Consider the following 7,500-nt stretch of genomic DNA (forward strand, 5'->3'; position numbering starts at 1 on the left):
AGGAGAAAGGATTAATGATGTGGATTGATTTAAGTATTTGGGAACTATGATCTTCAATACAGGGTCTTTAGAATTAGAGTTTGGTGAAGGAATGAAAAAATGAAATCAGACAATAGCTAGGTTAAGTAAAATCTAGAAATCAAACTGTCTGAAAATACATATAAAAATCAGGCTATATCAATTTAGTGAGATCGGTGTTACTCTATGGACATGAGTCATGGTATGTCACGAAACAATATCCAGCAGATCTTGTAGATTTGAGAACAAAGCCCTCAGAAGAATATTGGGAGTTAAATGGCAGGATATGATCAGAAATGAAACTATTAGAGATAATACTCGAGAGCCATTTGTGGATGAGATCATGGTGAGGGGTATGGTTTGGGGATGCTCTTCGCACTCCCCAGGAGAGATTCGTTCACCAAACGTTTAACTGGGCTCCACAAGGCACTAGAAGAGTTGGAAGACCCAGGCCTACATGGATGAGGACTAAGAAGAGAGAAGTAGGAGATGATGAATGGAGAAGTATAGAATTAAAAGCTCAAGATAGAGACGACTGCCGAAATCTAACCGAGGTCCTTTGCGTCATTAGGCGTCGGAGGAGATGATGATGATGATATCAGAATATGTAAGGAAATTAAAGAAAACACACCATTCTCTCTCTCTCTCTCTCTCTCTCTCTCTCTCTCTCTCTCTCTCTCTCTCTCTCTCTCTCTCTCTCTCTCTCCCCACACTTTGAAACGCCTTTCGAATACCGATTCAAGAAAACGTACGCTAAAGTTCATTGATCTTAAAGCCGGACAAAAAGGAATCTAATCGAAAGGCTTAGCTGCTTCAGCTCCGAGGTTCTCCCTCCCCCTTCCCACCCTTCTATTCAACGAAACCAACAACCGTGAAAAGGGTTTGGGATATCGTTCCATTACGTACTATTTCTTCACTTCTTAATTGAATCCGGCGATATACGCATGCGCCTTGCTTAGCAATGCCTTTTGTTACGCGCCACCCACAACTAATAGTTTCCCTTTCCAAATGCGCTTTCGAGATTAACGATGCTCGGAATAGTTTTTATTTTCAAGGTTAAGAAGATTCTCCACTATCAAATAGCAATTAATTCATGGTAAATCTAGATGTGCTAACACATTGCCAAATGTTTAAACATGTTACATAAATCACAGGTATCCCACTTACCATCAAAACATACATAGTTACATGTACATATACATAGATAAATTCATGTATGTATGTATACATATGAAAATTACATACTCGATATTATCAAATGTTGATAATGGAAAAACCAAACGCAATTACTGCTATAATAAGCGTGAATGATTTTTTATTTACAGCTTCAAAGACATATAGAATATTATATTATATAATATTCATGCATGTAAGGTACCAAAACTATGGGAGATTAATAGCTGAAAGGCAAAAGGTTATGGAGTTGACTCTAACCATCTTAGGGTCATAACTTTAATAGCATACCTCGGAAAGTATATCCTATAATTTGGTTACAAACATAAAATGTTTTTTTACTTATCAATTACATATGATGTTTGAAAAAATGGAGAAAGCTATATGTGTCGTAGATGAACCTAGAAAAATAACATATGATATAATCGGTAGAGGGTTGCGTTGGGTATTATGGATGATAGTAGATATGAAAGGATCTTGCGAGTTACTGATTTGGTGTAATTTGAGCCAGAGATAAAGAGTGTGATATATATTCATGACTATTAGATAAACGTTTAGGATGCGGTGAAAAGATAAGTATAATCCTGCATCATATGAATCCACAAGACCTCTGAATATTAATTTTGGGAGAGGAAAATGAGTCGTGAAGGAATTGTGGAATGATTGATGTTTGCAGACTCTATAGAATATACATTGATTTGGAACAGTGAAGAAAAACTGTGCCAACTATTGGAAATGTTTAAAAGGATTTCTAAGAGTAGAAATTTTGGAGTAAATTGAGAAAGAGTGCTATAATGTGTCTGTGAACCCATGAAGATGATACAATACAAATTTTGAAAGAATTTATTATTAAAAATGCAGTAATAAATGATAGTAGAATGAGAGAACATATGAGATATAGAACATTATGAGGTTGTGAAGCAAGAAAGGTAATAGTGTGCGCTTGAGATTTGGAATGTTTTTGAAAACGAATGCCAGAATGTATGAATAAACTATTGAGCCAACCAACCTTTACGGCAGGAGGTTAAATATTGTTGAGATTAATTATTTTTGATTTGTGGTAAAAAAGAAAAGGAAAAGTTGATGAATGCAGAGCTAACATAAAAAAAAAAAAAGTGGTATAAGGGTGCATTAGAAGGTTTTGACACGGCTCAATTGCGTAGAAAGAATTAAGAACGATAAATCGGTGTAAAAAGTGAAAATGAGATATTATTATTATTATTATTATTATTATTATTATTATTATTATTATTATTATTATTATTATTATTATTACTAGCTAAGCTACAACCCTAGTTGGAAAAGCAAGATGCTATAAGCCCAAGGGATCAAACAGAGAAAAATAGCCCAGAGAGGACAGGAAATAAGGAAATAAATAAGCGATATAAGAAGTAATGAAATATTTGAAATAAAAATTTTAAAACATTAAAAGCATTAAAACGGATATTTGATAAATAAACTATAAAAGAGACTTATGTAAGCCTGTTCAACATAAAAACATTTGCTGCGAGTTTGAACTTTTGAAGTTCTACTGAATATATCAACAAATCAATAGATAAACTGGATGAAATGTTTGTTGGATCAGTTATGTGAGAATGCAGCACTGTAAGTACTATCCCTTTTTTTCATTTACAGAAGAAAAAATCAAGGTAATTAAGCGAAACAGAGACCATGCCACAACACTCAGACTCTGTCGGCATTCCTTACTCCATCGATGATTAACCCAAGTTGCATGACGAAAAGATATTATCTTGAAAAAAAAAAACCACCATATAGTATTATTGTTTAAACGAATAGCCTCATGGGACTGCCGAAACAATTACTAGCATATGCCATAAAGCAATAGTTAGCGATGCAGTTATTTCAGATTATACATTTCATTTCGTCTTATCTAAATTTTTTTATGCCGCTAATTTTTATTTCATTGTTAACAAAAAGAAGAAAAATCCCTTTACTTCCAGATACCCTTAAAGGATACACAATACCATGGATCTTTCGTACCACTTATGCAATGTTATCCCTTTTACTACAGTCGTAACGTCTCAAGAAAGGACATTATTTTCACGTTCTCTCTAACAGCCTGGAGAAGAGCTTGTAATATGCAGTCTACGGTACTAGCACATATACTTTGATAACGATTTCTCAGAAAACTGTTATACCTAAAGGGGGGACTTAAACTATTTGCGTTTCCAAAGTCTGTCGATTATAAGTGGCAGAACGTTTAAAATATTTCATTATCTGGCAACTAATGAAATAGAGTTGGTCCAGTTTATAATAAGAGATTTTATTCAATCTGTATTGATATGCATATAACTAACATAAGCTATTTATCTATACTTAGCAAATAAAGCAAAAATCAACATCTTGACTACTTCCCATAGATATCTTCAACATCCAGAACAACTCGAAGACCATAAAACTTTACAAGAAATCATTAGATGGCCACAATAAATGACATTTATATTTCTTGATATTTTCAAAAATGCTAACCACAAGCACTTAATTTACTTTTCATAAAGAGAAACCACCTTGGTAACATATATTCGTAAACCTTTAAAATGTCTCTCTCTCTCTCTCTCTCTCTCTCTCTCTCTCTCTCTCTCTCTCTCTCTCTCTCTCTCTCTCTCTCTCCGAATAAAACAAATAAGGAACCCAAATTTATACATTTAATTTACGCGAAACCATATCTGGTCATGCCGCAGTATAGCCACAATCGTCTGAGCGACTAAATATATTTTATCCGGAGTGAATTGGTTAAACACTTTTATTAAATCATGAACTATTCTTATTTAAGTGTAATGTGGAATAACAGAAAATCGAAGAGAGTCAAACTTTTTTTTCCTTAAAGACAATATTGTAAAGATTACTTGATAAGAATAATAGTTTTTTTTCTGTACAATAAAGCAAACGAGGCCTTTTGTTTTAGAATTATAGTTCCTTTTCGTAACTTATGCCCAGTGACCCACTTCTTTGTACAGTATATATAAAGTATATATATATATATATATATATATATATATATATATATATATATATATATATATATATATATATATATATATTATATATGTGTGTGTATGTGTATATATATATATATATATATATATATATATATATATTACTGTATATATACTGTACAAAGAAGTGGGCTACTGGAATACTCTTTCTTCAAAACTTAGTTATAAAGTCAGTCACACTTGCAGCAAGTATCATGATGGACTTAATGGTATAAATCCTATCAGTAAATGTCAAGTCCAAAAATAGTTTTGTTCAGTAGAAGAAAACAACAAGCACCAATTACATTTGTAAACTGATGTTATGTATATTATGAGTTAAAGAGATGACACAATTACGCCTCAATGCGTTAATATTCTCTAAACAATCACAAAAAAATATATATTTTATCCTAAAACATCTTTATCAATAAAAGAGTGATGAAAAGAAAGACCGCTTAAAATTTTCATGCGATAACTTTTTTTTCCTTAATAGTGATTTTTCTGTTGAAAAGCGGTTAAATCCAAAAGATTTTGATTTCAATGCTGGGGATACTGGTGTAGCTTCAGTTTATACTCTAACACCAACTTTACACATTTTTATGCCTACGTTTATTCATTTTTAAATATTCTCTTTTGAAAATCGTGCCCCACTAAGGTTCGGAGATCATGCAAATCAATACTTTGGGTAGATATGCAATAGATATGAGAATCTTATCACCTATGTATATCTGTCAAATTTTTCGCACATATTTCAGCAAGATCAATAGTTTCCTTTGATATCAGATACCCTTGTATTAACTTTCCGAGATATTTCTATGTAATGGGATATCCCTATTAGTAAACATCACTCTACAACCTTGTAATCACATTTATTTTGCCAACAGTCAATATAAGTTTTTTATTTCATCATAAACATTACCACTGAAATAAAACGTTTGCAAAAAGCAATTACGTTGATTAACAAAACTCATGGGTTACGGTATTCGTCACAGGTGCCCAAGAATCCGATCATGTTATATTAATGCCGACTATAAAATTCTTTTCTACATAAATCGCTTCCAAGGTTGAAAATATAGTTTTCATCATTACTTACAACTGAGATTTGCCCCTTCAATTAGAAGTCACTGTTGTTGATGAGATGATAGTGAAATCCAGTGTCCTCCCTTCACTTATAGCTTAATTTATTCTAAATCCAAGTGTTCTTCTGGCAAAAGTCCATATGAGAACTGGGTTTTGAAACAAAATTTAATCTAGGCCCACAGATAAATTTAGAGTTATCTATTCTCTTTTTGTTTGCAATCCTTTTCCGATATCATATGCAAGTAGAAACTAATAAAGATATATAGGGATATTATCTAAAAAAAATTATTAATGCTTTGAAGCATGTGGACCTATATTCAAGTTTAATATTCTACTCGATCCTTTTGTATCTAGGATTTCAGACTGTTCAACAGTTTCTGTCATTTCCAAATAATATAAATCTAGCAAGAACGACGGCATTAAAGCACGTGATGTTGCGGCGTAAACTTATATTACTAATAAACTATAGCACTTCCTTTGTTCCAGAACCCAGAACTGTAATATTTTTGTACTGACTAAACCAAATGACCATAAAATGTTTTCTTATGACCAAATTTTGCAGACGGATAAGAGAGCATCTCATAGCTTCCAGAAAAAAATTTGTAAAGCATTTGGTGAATTAGAAAGTCCTTTACTTGAAGGATTCCAATTCCTTTCATGAAGGATTTTTGAAGAGTTGTTGAACAGCAACAGCGCCTTCTACCACAAGGAAAATGTCTTCAGTGGCCTTTAAAACCAATTAGAGGACACCGGATGCATCTCGTTTCCACCAGATAAAAGAAAAAAGACTTTGTGGCCTCAAAACATTAACCCATTAATAGCCTAAGGGACCCTCTTTGCAAAAACCTCAAACCACAGAACAAAAGAACCTTCGAGGTATTCATCTGATCGAGATTCTAAAATGATGCCTTTCTATAATTCTCTCTGAATTAATCATCAAACCACAAGTAAATCAAAGACCAAGGATATATAATATTCGACCAAAATTACCCGTACAAGAAAGCATTGTAAAGTAACAAAATTTTCATCGCTAACATTTGGAGTGGTCAACTTCAGTACCTGTAAAACATATGCATTAGAATTATTCTCAAAAATTAAAATAGGTGCGTCTTTAAGCACAAAAGACCAAATTTCACTTTTAGAATCACTCTAAATTAAGAAATCCAGCCATCGTGTCCTTCTTGGAGCCTTTCTTCTACTGTAATAGTCTCTGCTATGTGCAAATGTAGTTAACTCTACCACAGTGCAATTATGTAAACCACTAGAACTCATTTTGAAAGGATTCACTCTCCCACTCTGGTAAGTTTCTTCAGATTAAACAGTGACCCACTACAGCTTCCAAATCTCTTTAGATTTAATGCAGCTAAAGTTATTTCATATAGAGTAAATTTCTTAATTGCCTCTAAAGAAAACAAAATATATATCTAAAAATAGTTGCGCTTTGAACGTACGTAGTGATAATGAAATTGGAGATAATTTTTCTTACACGTCAACAAGTACATAATAGTAATTTCCATTTTCAACCTGAGTAAAGACCTACCTCAAAGTTTAACTTTATCCTAATATAAAGTGAGTTTACAACCACTGTATTGCAAGGAGAAAAGTACAATGAACATTTTACTGTAAGTAATCTAACTCATTTGTTTGAAGAATTATGCCTCAGTAATACTGTTTGTAAAATAAGAATAAAAATAAAAATAAACAAGAACATAAATTCAAGGTACATCGGCGGAACTATGGAAATACGAATTATTATTGTAACTACTATCTTTCTTCATAAATGCTAATAACTGACAGTCCATATACTGTATAGGAACTTTTATCACTGATGAAAAAAAACCTTCTCGATGCAAAGTTAGGTCTAGCTAAACTTTGCAAGGTGCAACCTCACTTATTCACAATCATTTCTGTTCGTGCGGACGACCATGATCCAAACGAAGGGAAGCGTTTCAAGGTCTACTTTACGTGTACGAGTACAGACGCTTCACACAATATCTCCTTGGATAAGTTATATTTGCCCTTGTACAAGAAACTACAAACAGACGACAATATTCCATGGCCTGATGAACATGTATTACAAAATGTAAAAAGAGTAACCGAAGCGGGATTTTATAAATAGAAGACAAATGACTGAAGTTAGTAGCCAAAGTAATAAACTGGTGTTGATTACATTTATTTTTCTTTCAAATTATACAGGATATAAAATGTGCAGATGTTTAAGGAAATTTACTCT

The 7,500-nt window shown here is 32.7% G+C and overlaps 1 protein-coding gene across 8 annotated transcripts in view; it reads right to left on the minus strand.

Annotated features, from left to right (window-relative positions):
* Positions 1-7,500, minus strand: part of vari (MAGUK p55 subfamily member vari) — a 310,024-nt gene that overhangs the window by 93,626 nt on the left and 208,898 nt on the right. The window lies entirely within an intron of this gene.

The sequence above is a fragment of the Palaemon carinicauda genome, chromosome 4 (assembly GCF_036898095.1).
Source record: "Palaemon carinicauda isolate YSFRI2023 chromosome 4, ASM3689809v2, whole genome shotgun sequence".
Taxonomy (NCBI): Eukaryota; Metazoa; Arthropoda; class Malacostraca; order Decapoda; family Palaemonidae; genus Palaemon; species Palaemon carinicauda.